General features: G+C 40.1%; 1 pseudogene across 1 annotated transcript; it reads left to right on the top strand.

The window, feature by feature from the left end:
• Positions 1-2,675: 2,675 nt before the first annotated feature.
• Positions 2,676-13,046, top strand: LOC306872707 (annotated as a pseudogene). Its single transcript has 15 exons — positions 2,676-2,787; positions 3,397-5,162; positions 8,916-9,120; positions 9,213-9,409; positions 9,548-9,688; positions 9,776-9,890; positions 9,999-10,070; positions 11,018-11,158; positions 11,321-11,434; positions 11,512-11,585; positions 11,792-11,896; positions 11,991-12,106; positions 12,196-12,334; positions 12,492-12,612; positions 12,955-13,046. The product of its transcript is annotated as an uncharacterized misc_RNA (transcript).
• Positions 13,047-13,314: the final 268 nt, after the last annotated feature.

The raw sequence follows: 13,314 nt of genomic DNA, 5'->3' as shown, positions 1-13,314 counted from the left end.
AATTGCACCAAACAAATTAATAAGGCTTTTTAAAAAAAAAAAAACAATGTTATTCTTTTTAGGATTGTTTTCTTTATTATGATGAACAGTTATATAGCCATGGCAAAAACAATCAAAATTTATTTTAACATTAAAATTCACATCATAAAAGAGATGTGGACTGCAGTGTAGTTTTGAACAAATTAACAGGGCAAAAAAAAAAAAAAAAAGGCACATAAAACCACATTTTATCTGGATTCAGAAGGCATTCACCAGCCATGCATTCTGAGATAATGTTAGCATTCAAATAAAACAGAACAACAAACTGAACAATGACATGTACTCTATTTGGGCCCCATTAGTCCACCTATAAAGCAACAGTTCCTTGTAGTTTTTCTGGTCTCTCCCTGCTGCGTTCGTGCTATTTGCCTCTCTTACATCTACACTCACATGTGCATGTGCTCGGCTGGCTGCCTCGCAGTCTCTCTAGTGACTGATGAGTGCGTAAGGCACTTCCTTCAGGGCAGTGCCTTACGCAAAATGATCCTATGAGTGACAAACTAATGGGACAAGCCTGGAAGTGTGCAAGGGAATAATACAAACTTCAGCTAGCACACTTAGACTGGACCGGCAGTCCTTTCAACTGTAACTAAAGTGATTTCAGCTCGGTTGCGATAAGCCTTTTGTAATCCCTGTGGCCACATCTGCAAATGACAGTATCATTCTGTGGGGTGTTCTACTGTTGCAGAATAAATATTATATTTACAGTGCCTTAAAGGGATAGTTCACCCAAAAAAATTAAAAAGATATTGGACCCCATTGCCTTCCCTGGACGTCATGGTATGGACAAAAAAATACAGTGTTCTACTGACACTGGAAAGTCATATGTTTGGAATGACATGAGCAAATGAAGACAGTAGTTTATCCTTTTTATTTTGGTGAATTGTCTGTTTATAACCTTTATTTTTAAACTTTAAGGTATGGCAAATGTATAATATTAAATGTATAAAACGTATAATATTTCAGGTATTGTTTAGTGTGTGCAAATGTACAGCTCCCAAGGCTAAATGCTTTCAAAAAGAAAACGTCTGCTTCAGAAATAAGAGAAGAGGAACTCAACTGACCTGTAGTAATATATTTGAGTGAATAATTATCCTTAGAAACTATTGAACGATGGTATCGAATAGAGATGAATTCCTTTGAGTAACTCAGTGAAAAGCAGGCTTCCGCCCGTCTTCGTTTAATGAATTCCATCTGGTCTCTGCCCCAAAATCAGGGTTTGATCAGGCCATGGTCCCACTGGTTATACTATTGCCTCCACAATGCTGATGTCACAATCAACCTCTTCAGATACAAATGTATTTCCTGGCAGTGCAGAGTGGCTTTTTTCTGCCTCTACCCTCAAGCGGTAACTCAGCATGGCTTGTGTTCTTGATGGTAATGGAGTGTCTTGAGATGCCAGGCAAACTCTCCTCAGGCCTCTAAACTCAATCCTTTTTAATCCCGAGTCTAATTGCTCGCTTTGCCAGCCAAAGTGAATTCAGCTGCTGGCTGTCTGTGAGACCAATAGTCCCTTTAGAGCACAATGTAATAACATCATAGATTTACAGAAATTAAAAATTTAAACAAAAGACAGCAATGTGGCTGCTCGCCTGTCAAAGAGGCCAGCGGCCTTCGTACTCCTGTTAAGACGAAAGAAAAAGAGACATCAAGATCAGCGTGCCATTCGTCTCCCTCGCTGCTTTATCCCTCCCTTAATAAAAGTAAAGTTTAAAAAAATAATGGGTATGAAAGGAACAAACCCATTGTACTCTCCTTCTACCGGTCTTATCATATTTTACTCTTTATGCAACTCTTGTCATGAGCAGATGAGATTATTTAAATCAGGCTGACACAACATCCTTCCATTGTGGTGCTGAGTTGTATTTTCCACTGAAAATATCAAAATCTATTTTATTTTTTCCAATGGTTTTGTTATGCACTTTTCATTTTGTGTTAGCCTATTTTAAAAGGATGAAAAGTATTTAGCCTAAATAGATTGCATTTGCAAATTCTTTGATTGTTTGGAAGTTTATGCAGGGGTGTATTTCTTTTTATTCTGTGCATGCCATAATTTAAATTATGGCATGCACAGAATAAAGAAAACAAGAAAACAACTAGATTAGCATTTTTTGAAGGAAATTCCATGCTTGCAAAGCAGCACCAGCACGGAACTAATCGGTACTGTCTAAAACCCTGAAGACAATTAGCTTTTTCGAGCCATATTCCCTAGAGAACTTTCGTTGTTTGTGTGTTTTGTTTTAAGATAAAAATGGCATACAATCACAGCTCAAATGTGAATTATGAGGCGCTATCCGTGAGTTTTTAACTCAAGCGATTCATTGAAAAGATTCTGTTCCAAAGAACGGTTCATTCACGAATCAGATATCGCTACCAATCAGCCACACCTGAAGATGGGTTAATTAAAACACTACCAGCCGGCGACGCAGCCTAAATCCTTCCCAATTTCACAAGCGCTAGGCCTTTAAAATTTTGATGAGAGCAGAGCCTCTTCTTCACACTGACTTTGTTCTGTTTTACATCTGGTAAAAATGTGATCATTAGATGTTAAACCTCACAAGAGATAGAGAAAATGCGTTATATTGACAATCAACAGTGCACAGAATAACTCGGTATTTCGTGTGCTGGCAGCTCTTATGTTTCCTTCCACAGCTCTCTTCCATGAAATTGATTGTCCCTTTCTTCGATGGGGACGATGCAATCGACCTTATTGTTTATATAATCATACGTCTGGCGTGACTACAACAGGTAAATAAAATCATGATTTATTGTTATTTTACATTACTGAACCACGCATTTAAATCATTTTCAATCGAACTGGATGACAGCGTCTAAAAGATTCGAACTGAATGTGTTGTTGAATACCTGGTTCGCTTCGGAAAAAGGTTTTGATTAATGGGCGGAAGCTAATAGCAGGATAGAAGAAATGTTCACGAATCAAAGTTGGGCTTTAATAAGTTGTAATGGTTGTAAGTCATTGCCATATAGTAATGTAACTGAGCCATCACCTCAAAGAACTGCGGAATAATTTTGACTGATTCTTAATCTGAAAGAACCGATTCACTGATATGAATTAGATTACTAGAGTTTACTAGACCTATTACTAAACTATTTTTATGCCAATACATGGCCTTAATTAATTCACAGTGCTTTTTTTTTTTGCGGATACATTGATTAAATTAACTATTTCTCTAGTATTCTAAAAATAACTTCCCAACACTTGTGTGTGACAAATAGCCTAGCTAATAGAAGGGGCGAAAAACATCTGTATAACAATTGTGCCCTTTAGAGCATTGTTTTTGGGATTTTTTTAAAAAATTTTTTGCTTGTGATATTTTTCCTGTGCTTCACATTTAGAACTCGGAGATCCTGAAGTCACTTCTGCCAGTGGAGCCTCTCACACCACTGAGGACAGTTATGCTTGCCTTGAGGAATTGGAGAGGATCAACAAAGAAATAGAGGCAGTAAATTGTGAGGTGGAGAAAGAACAAAAAAGGCTGTCTCGTTATCAGACATCACAGTCCCTCGTGCAGACAGATGCAGGTCTTTGCTCTGAGAAATATTTTAGAACCACCAACAGTAAGGGTAAGGACCAGAATGGAAACCATCTGAGATACAAAAAACCTGTTTCCACAACTAGCGGTCTTAAGTATGTGGTTGACCGTGCCTGACCCAAGACTGATTTGGAATATGACCCTTGTTCCAATTTCTCAGCAGACTTATCTAGCAGCTCAGTAGACTGTAAGCTAAAGTCAACTGATAAAGCGGATACTGAACATAGCCTAAAGAATAACCAAACAGGATAAAATGTTCAGTCTCTCTCCTGTCATTTTGATGACTCTGACGATGAAGGTACCTTGGTCATTGACATTCCACCTTCAGCAAAAGATCAGGTAAAATGCAGGACCAAACAGAAAGGCAAGAGTATTCCACATTTACCTGAGGGGAATTATGCTGTTAATAATGATCTTCTTGCAAATGACCAAACAACACCCAGGCAGCACAAGGAAAAGTTGTCTTCTGACAGACTTCAAAATCATGAAATTAAAAATAGAGTGGTTGACCAAGAGAAAGAAAGGACCTCAGTGAAACCTGTGATGATTCCTCAAGAACAAGAGTCTTCTGAAGGGGAACTTGTCATTGATGTGTCACCTCTAGAAGATGAACATACGATTTCAAAGCAGTGTGGAAACACAACCAAGGAACTACCTAGATTATGCCCTGTTAGCGATGCTGAAGATGGTAAAGAGGCTAATGAAGGGCCCTTAAATAAACAGGTTATGAGTGCAAAGCACTCCGCAAAAGAAACCAAGCCTTTTATGGAGGATCTAACAGAAGTGTCTGAAGCAGTTAACTCTACAAATCTCAATATGGAAGCATTTGTTACACAAAAAGAGGAAAAGGCTCACAACATGGAAAACGTCCTGCATGACATTTCTACATGTCTAGACAATCTGAGAAGTGAGAGTGAGAGGATCAAATGCAATCAAGATGTTAAAATGCTTCCTGTCAGTTCTGTTTATGGAGATGTATGTATTTCGTCTCAGTCTCCTGCGGTTGTTGTACAAGATGCAACTTTTGAGGCAGAACCGCAAATTGACATCTTAAGTTATACTCAAAAGTCAGAAGTTATTCCTTCTAACAAGATTTCCCAAGAGCAAGCACTTCAGCAGTACTTAGCCATGGTCTCATCTCAGTCCTTTCCTTCAACCTTACCTAAGGTAGAAGAGCACAGGTGTAGTCCACATTCTCAAAACCTGGCTGAAACATCTTGGTCAACGATTCCAAAAAGTCAGAATATGCCTGCATATGTTTCACGGATTGACAACGGAACTGTTTCTGCACCAAGTCAACTAAACTTAAGAACAACTGTGGCGCAAAAATTACCAACATCAGTTGCATCATTCCCTGTTCCTTGTGACATACCTGTTCCTTCACAGACCTTTGCATCTGCAGCAATGGCAGGAAGTAATAATGGAGCCATTGTGATTGACTCCAGTTCTGATGAGGAGCTTAGGTACTCTGACCTAGATCTTTCAGAATCTGACCCAATGGAAGAGTGCTACAGAATCTTCATGGAAGCCAACCAAAATGAAGGTCCTGTGGTTCAGTGTGATCCTCCTGTAAGTGTTCATATATTGTCATTTTCTCTTATGTAGATCTTCTGTTGTGTGGCCACACTACCGTTCAAAAGTTTGGAGTTTATTAATTTGTTTGTTCAAAAATGTAGTAAAAATAGTAATTTCGTGAAATACAATTAAGATTCAAGATTTTTATTTGTCACACACACAATTATACAGAGTATAACCAGCAGTGAAATGTAGGTCAGGTCCGCTCCAAGGACAGTGCAATTATATAGAATACAAATATGATAAAAAGTAAAAAAAAATAAAAGATAAAAAAATAGAAATAGAGATGTGCAGGTCAGTATGTTGTTGACTTAAATAGTAATAAAGAGGAATGTGCAAAAAAGTTGTACAGGGTATTTAAATAGCAGCAATATGAGGTAGAGAAAAATTATGACTAGCTTATTGATATGGTGATATTTACATGGAGTCAAGTGATGTTATGACACAGAGTTAGAGTTTAGGAGCCTGATGGCCTGGGGGAAGAAGCTCCTCCTAAGTCTCTCAGTTTTTGCCATCAGGCTACGGAAGCGCTTACCAGATGGAAGCAAAGTGAATAGACGGTTACCAGGGTGATTTGAGTCCTTGATGATTTTGACAGCTCTATTTTTGCAGCGTTTGAGGTAGATGTCCTGCAGAGAGGGGAGAGCAGACCCTGAGATGCGCTCAGCTAAGCGCACAAATCTCTGTAGTGCTTTGCAGTCCTGATTGGAGTTTTCAGGATTGCTGGTGAGACCCTGAATTTCCACAGCTGTCGCAGATGGTACAGTCTTTGCCTGGCTTTCTTAACTTGTGATTGGATGCGTGTAGTCCAAGTCAGGTTCTCGGAGATGTTTACACCGAGGTACTTGAAGCTACTCACCCTCTCCACAGGGGTCCCACTGATCATAAGAGGAGTGTAGGGCTGCCGCTGTCTCTTCCTAAAGTCCATGATCAGCTCTTTAGTTTTGCTCACATTCAGAGAGAGACCGTTGTCCTGGCACCATGATGTGAGTGTCTCTACCTCATCCAAGTATGCGGTCTCATCATTGTTGGAGATGAGGCCCAGAACCACAGTATCATCAGCGAATTTGATAATAGATGCGGAGCTGTGAGAGGACACGCAGTCATGCGTGTAGAGATAGTAGAGCAGGGGACTCAGGACACAGCCCTGTGGGGCTCCTATGTTCAGAGTGATGGAGTTTGAGGTGAACTGGCCAGCTTTCACCACTTGAGGTCTGCCGGTGAGGAAGTCTTGAATCCAGTCACAGAGTGAGGAGTTTAGGCCAAGGTCTGTGAGTTTAGATGCCAGCTTGATGGGGACTATAGTGTTGAAAGCTGAGCTATAGTCAATGAATAGCAGCCTTACATAATTCCCATTGTTGCTGTCCAAGTGTGTGAGGGAAGAGTGGAGGACGTGAGAGATGTCATCGTCAGTGGATCTATTTGGGCGATAGGCAAACTGAAGAGGGTCCAAAGTAACCGGTATGGAGGAGCAGATGTGGCTCTTTACAAGTCTCTCAAAAACCTTCATGACTATAGATGTGAGGGCAACTGGGTGATAGTCATTCAGGCAAGAGGGTTTATTGTTCTTTGGCACAGGGATAGTGATGAATTTTTTAGGTGGGAACCATGGAGGTAGCAAGGGACTCATTAAATATGGAAGTGAACAAACCAGCGAACTGATCGGCGCAGGACCTCAGAACACGGCCAGTTATCCCATCAGGTCCGGCTGCTTACCTGACGTTCACTTTCTTTAGCGCCCTCCGAACCTCATCCTCCGACACGGTGATTACAGGATCATCGCTGCTCTGCCTGCTGCTTCCTGACGCGCTGGACGGCAGAGACACGCCGCCGCCATTGCAATCGAAGCGGCCGTAGAAGATGTTTAACTCGTCGGCCAGCAACGGATCTGCTCTCACCTCAGTGGAGGATTTGTTTCCGAAGGCACAGATGGTCCTCAGTCCCTGCCACATCCGTCGAGAGTCACTGAGCTGGAAATGAGACTCAATTCTCTCTCTGTATCTGTGTTTAGCGGCTCTTACTGCGCGTCGGAGAGCATAGCACGATGCTTTGTACTCGCTCATATTCCCAGACAGAAGAGCCTCATTTGTAAGTGGCAGTGCGTTTGTTAACCGCAGCACGGATTGTTCTGTCCTCCCACGGTTTCTGATTGGAGAATATCCTTATAGTTATTGTTTCTGTAGCTTGCTCGGTTAGCGTGTTTACAAAGCTTAATGCTACATCCGTGAACTCGCTGATGTCAGAAGAACTCGCCCGGAACATGTCCCAGTCGATGTCATCAAGAGCCTGTAGCATAGCCTCTGAGTGGGAGGACCAGCGCGTCACTACTCTCTGCACCGGAGGATCCTGAACGAGCCTTTGTTTATATTCCGGTGTGAGGAAAATGGCGGCATGGTCCGATTTGCCGAAAGCTTGTAGTGAGCGGGCTTTGTAGGCATTCTTGAATTGAGTGTAGCAATGATCCAGTGTGTTTGGTCCTCTAGTTGGACAGGATACATGTTGATAAGTTCGGCGTGACCTGCCTGAGGTTGGCTTTGTTAAAGTCTCCCGCGATGATAAAGGCAGCGTCAGGATGTTTGTTAGTGTAGCCGCTGAGCACATCGTGAAGTTTAGACAAAGCCAAGCCGGTGTCCGCCTGTGGTGGAATGTACACAGCAGTGACAATGATCGATGAAAACTCCCGGGGCAAATAATGGAAAGATGCTCCAGATGAGGAGAGCAGGAACGCGACAGAGTGGAGATACTCCTGGGATCACACCATTTCTTGTTAATCATGAAACGCACTCCTCCGCCCCTGGATTTACCAGCCTCTGCTGTTCTGTCCGTCCGAAAAACAGAAGTTATCGCTTGGCATAACAGCAGTGTCCGGGACCGAGGACGAAAACCACGTTTTGGACAAACAAAGGATGTTACAGTCCCTTATGTCCCGTTGGAAACTAATCCTGGCTCTAAGATTGTCCATCTTATTCTCCAAGGATTGGACATTTACGTGCAGAATGCTCGGAAGAGGAGGACTGTGAGCCCTTTTCCGGAGTCTGTCTCGAATCCCAGCGCGTTTCCCGCAGTGTTTCTTGATCCATCACCTCGGGGGGTTATTGTTTATCTCTGCGTTCTGAAGAATCTCCAGTGGCCATGGTGGATTTGTGGCTAAAGTGTCCTGGAACAGGTTGGTGTAGCGGTTTCCAATGTCCAAAAGTGTTTCTATGTTATAGGTGATCAGTGCCGACATGAAATGTGTAAAAAGAGAAGGTAAAAGTAAATTAAAGCAAAATCTAAGCTGAGCGGCCTGTACGGCGTCTGAACACAGCGGTGCCATTATGATCGAGGATTACAAATTAGCTCTTCTATTTGAATACATTTTAACATTAATTTTCAGCAGCCTTTACCCAGTCTTCAGTGTCACATGATCCTTCAGAAATAATATACTGATTTGGTGCTCAAGAAGCATTTGTTGCTTATTGTAATGTTGCTTAATTTAATATTGTTTTATATTGATTGGCACTGGTTTTTACTGATTGATCAATGTGAATCAGTGTTTCTTTGGGTTGTGGAATGTCTAAAAGTGAGGTAATGTAGTCAGTTAGTTTGAATTGGCCTTATAAGTGTCTTTTATTGTCATTTTAGTTAATTGACTATTCTTGCTAAATATAGGTATTATAAAAATTAAAAATTTTTGTAGAACAAAAACTGACAATTTTATTTATGGAGTATAACAATACTGTTCCTGACTTCATCTTTATTCAACAGCCAGCCAATAAAAGCAAAGCACAGATTATCGTCCCTCTACGAGAAGGAGGCACCCAGTTGGCCATTCCCTCCAGAACTCAGTTATGCCAAAGAAGAGCAGCCATTTTGACTGCTGCTGTGAAAGGGTGTCAGTCCCAGGCCATAAGCAGTGCTCCAAAGAAGCTTTATACACCCAATGTGATTCATTCAAGTACAGTGCAAAACTGTAAGCATCATATACAGTTTTTTTTTATTTTATTAGATTGGTTAGTCCTAATTTAGGGAATTGCCATTTACTTCGGTTTTATTTTTTTTAAGCCTGTGTTGGTATTATTCCGTTTGGTACTACTGTACAGCTGGGGGCGAACTTGCACCTTATCGTACCTGAAGGAAATTGTGCTTTACCTCTGACACTGATTCCCACCACAATACCCATCCAACGGCCACCTCAGCCTCCATCTTTTCAGCTTTCACGAACTCTACATCCTCCACCAGCCAACTACACACCAGCTAAGGTTTACCTCGCTCTACTAGTGTCAGTGTTTTCTCTTAACCCTTTTCTACAAGCCAAGTTTTGTATACTGTAACATTAATTTGGTAGTTTGTTTTGTGTCATTGAGATAAAGATATGGATATTTTTGTGCATTGTGTAGGCTATGGGTGTTAAACGAAAAGCAAAAGTACGCCAAGAGGTTGGGGCAAAGGTGCCACATGATGTACGTCAACGATACGTGAACCTCTTTGTGGAGGAGTTCCTGAAATCATCTGTGACAGTGCAAGATGCGTTTGAGAAGGTCTGTGTGGAAGAGAATGCATTATTTAAAGTCCTGACTATGTTTTCTAATGTGTGTTGTTCCAATACATCTATTTCAATGCTCTAGGCTCTGGCAGAAGAAAACATTGTTTATGACCGCAGTATCAATAAGCTCAAGTATCTAAGCATAGCTGTCAATGCTCTCAAAAGACTTAAAAACCAAAACATCTTGCCTGCCAAAGGTATGTTTGCTATATTTATGCATGTGCTTTTGTTCAAATTACTTCAGCCACTTTTGTTTACTGCACTGTACACTCCTATCAGGTCATTCTCCTTATATGTACTTACAGCTCCCAGTGAGAGAGATCAGCATGTGTCTAGAGGCAATGTACCACTAAATACTCAAGCACTTCAGGGACCCGGTAAGAGCTGGCTCTCATTTCAGGGACAAACTAGAGTGCTCACCTGTGTCGCTATAATTATTTATTTATTTTTTTGGATGGAGTTTATTAAAATGCACAGTAGGCTGTACTCTATTTTCATATTGTGATGTTTATATGTAGTACTAATTAAAGTTTTTTTTTTTTTTTTTTTCTCAACTCCTGCTAAGGTGCTTTAGGGAGTATACCGACACACATTGGGACTATATACCGTACACGTATACACTACTACTCAAATGTTTGGGTATTTATTTAGTTTTTAAATTTGTTCAATGCTGCATTTATTTGATCAAAAATGCAGTTAAGAGTAATATTGTAAAATATAACAATTCAAAATAACCATTTTCTATTTGAATACATTTTAAAATGTAATTTATTCCTGTGATGGCAAAGCTGAGTTTTGCAGTCATTGCTCCAGTCCAGTCTTCAGAGTCACATGATCATTCAGAAATCATTTTAATATGCCGATTTGCTGCTCAAGAAGCATTTCTTGATATTGTGAATGTTAAAACATGGTTTCCACTACTACATGTTTCTTTCAGGGTTCTTTTGAACAAAGTTTAAAAGAACAGAATTTAATTGAATTTATCAGTTTTTACTGACACTTTTGATCAATTAAATGCATAAATCTATTGCTATTATGTGTGTCCATCTTTTCATGTCATCTTTATTTTAGATTTATTAATTTATTTAGATCAGTGGTCTCAAACTCAATTCCTGGAGGGCCACAGCTCTGCACAGTTTAGCTCCAACCAGCTCCAAATCACACCTGCTTGGAAGTTTGTAGTGATCCTGAAGACCTTGATTAGCTGGATTAGGTGTTTTTGATTAGGGTTGGAGCTAAACTGTGCAGAGCTGTGGCCCCTCCAGGAATCGAGTTTGAGACAAATGATGTAGATGAACTTAAATTTCTTGTTTAACTGATGCAGGTGATTTGACACTTTATGAGCAAATGAAGGAACACGTACTATCTGAGGACATGTTGCGAGTAAACAACTTCCCTCGTAAAAGTAAGGATAAAGATGATTTTGCCATCCAGTATGGAGATACCAAGAAGGGCATAAGTCACTGTGAGTGTAGTGATTCATAATCATGTTTAAGTTGTGGCTTTCAAGTCACTGTATGATTTTTATTTGGCTGTTAAAATCATTAAGACAAAACAATATTTAACTTGAATATAACTCAAGCTATTGGGGTTTAAAGCCTTTTAAATAGAAATTCTCTGGTTACAGCTTTGAAGAGAATCTGCTGTCGATGTGGAGCAACGTTTTCTGTTGACAAAAGTGGAAAGCACACCCGCAGAGAAGAGTGTAACTACCATTATGGAAAAGTCATTGAGAATCGAGGTAAGAGGCTTAGAATGTCTTAAAGTGAAATTTTTATTTCTAGCATGATCCATTGTGTACTTTGTATGTTCTCACAGTGCCGGGAGGTGTTGAGACGCGCTACAGTTGTTGTGAGAGTGCAGTTGGGTCATCTGGATGCCAAGTGTTCAATGTATTTGTGTTGGAATTATACTCATACACTCAGGCTTTGTCAGAGGGGCTGAAAACATTTAATCTGCTTTGTCTTCACTCCTTTATGCCATGATTTCTCCTTGAACTGGGTTTTCAATAGTGATATTGTAACCAATAACTTAATATTCCATTTTCAGTGACTACAGTTGAAATGTTCACTGTATGTTCTAATGTACATGTTTACAGCTTCATGTCCATGATGCAGCAAGTCTTCAGGGCTTTCTGAACAGTCTTCCTCAATCTTCAGTGGCCAAAACATGTCCAGGAGTCTTTGCTGTTGACACACAAACAGTAAGGCTTGGATTAACCATAATTAGGATAAAAAAAAAAAACGAGCCTATTTAAAATAACTTATTTAACTTATTTAAAATTTGTGTTTTGCCAGTGTTTTACGACTCATGGTCTGGAACTAGCAAGAGTGACTGTGGTCAACAGCAGTTTGCAAGTTGTCTTTGACTCCTTTGTCAGGCCTGATAAGGATGTGATTGACTATAATACCAGGTGGGATTGTTTTAATGTAATATTTTAATCCATTTCAGAAGAGCGAACTGTAATTATGCTGTGAATCTCAACTTTTTAATCCTGCTCAGGTTCTCAGGCATCAGCGAGGATGACGTGAAGGGTACCAGCTCATCTTTGCGTGATGTACAAGCAGCACTTTTGAGCTTTATTAATGCAGACACAATTCTGATTGGCCATGGCTTGGAGAATGACTTAACTGCTCTCAAAGTGAGTTCTAGTGGAAAGCTCTCAAGGTTTTTGAGCAATTTATAGCTGGGATTCGGATGTAAACCTTTTCAACTTGGCATTGGTTTTTAGACTCAAGTTTGTGGTTTTGATTAGAAGCTCTTTAAGAATTGCATTTTGGTTGTTCTGCCATCTTTAGATTATTCACAGCACTGTGATTGACACCTCTGTGGTGTTTCCTCATCGTCTGGGTCTGCCACACAAAAGAGAACTTAACAGTCTGACTGCAGACTATCTCCGGAGAATTATCCAAGAGAGCGGTATGTTAGCCTGCTAATTGCATTCGTAAGAAGTTACCATAAACAAATCTCACTGAATCAGAAGCTGTAGCTTTCAACTGGAGTCCAGAGTTTTTTTTTTATTTATTATTTTTTTTTTAATGGCACATTTTCCATACACTCAGAGGGGAAGTAGGGGCAATGTACACAGGGACCATTCAGATGCATTTAACTCTTCCATGAAATTGCTGTTGGAGTAATTGTCTGTAGTGAAGGGAAACGGGTCTATTTAGCACACCTACCACCATGACTTGCATACACTAAACAACTCATGCTTGTTTCTCAATAAGAAAACAAACAAAACACATTTTTCATTTGCCACAGTGGCGGGTCATGACACAAGCGAGGATGCCACAGCATGCATGGAGCTCATGCTTTGGAGGGTGAAAGAAGACTCCAAAATGAAAAGATGGTGACCTTCAATAAAATGTATTCATTTTTCTTTATTTATTCAAGGCATGAATAGGTGCATTTGGTTGTTTTTGCTTGCATACAAATCTGGGTGGAGTGGTGGGTGTTTAGTTTACTATGAATAGGTGTATGATATTGTATTTGTTCAAACTTTTTTTTTTTGGTTTTATACTTTTTTTTTTTTTTTTCTCTTATAGTACACTGTGGGAGTAAATCTTTCAATTCTGAAAATAGGGAATGAAATAAATGGCAATAAGCAATATCTGCATCATG

The sequence above is a fragment of the Barbus barbus genome (assembly GCF_936440315.1).
Source record: "Barbus barbus genome assembly, chromosome: 7".
Taxonomy (NCBI): domain Eukaryota; kingdom Metazoa; phylum Chordata; class Actinopteri; order Cypriniformes; family Cyprinidae; genus Barbus; species Barbus barbus.
Note: the sequence above shows the minus strand (reverse complement) of the source record. Positions and strands in the feature narration are given on the sequence as shown.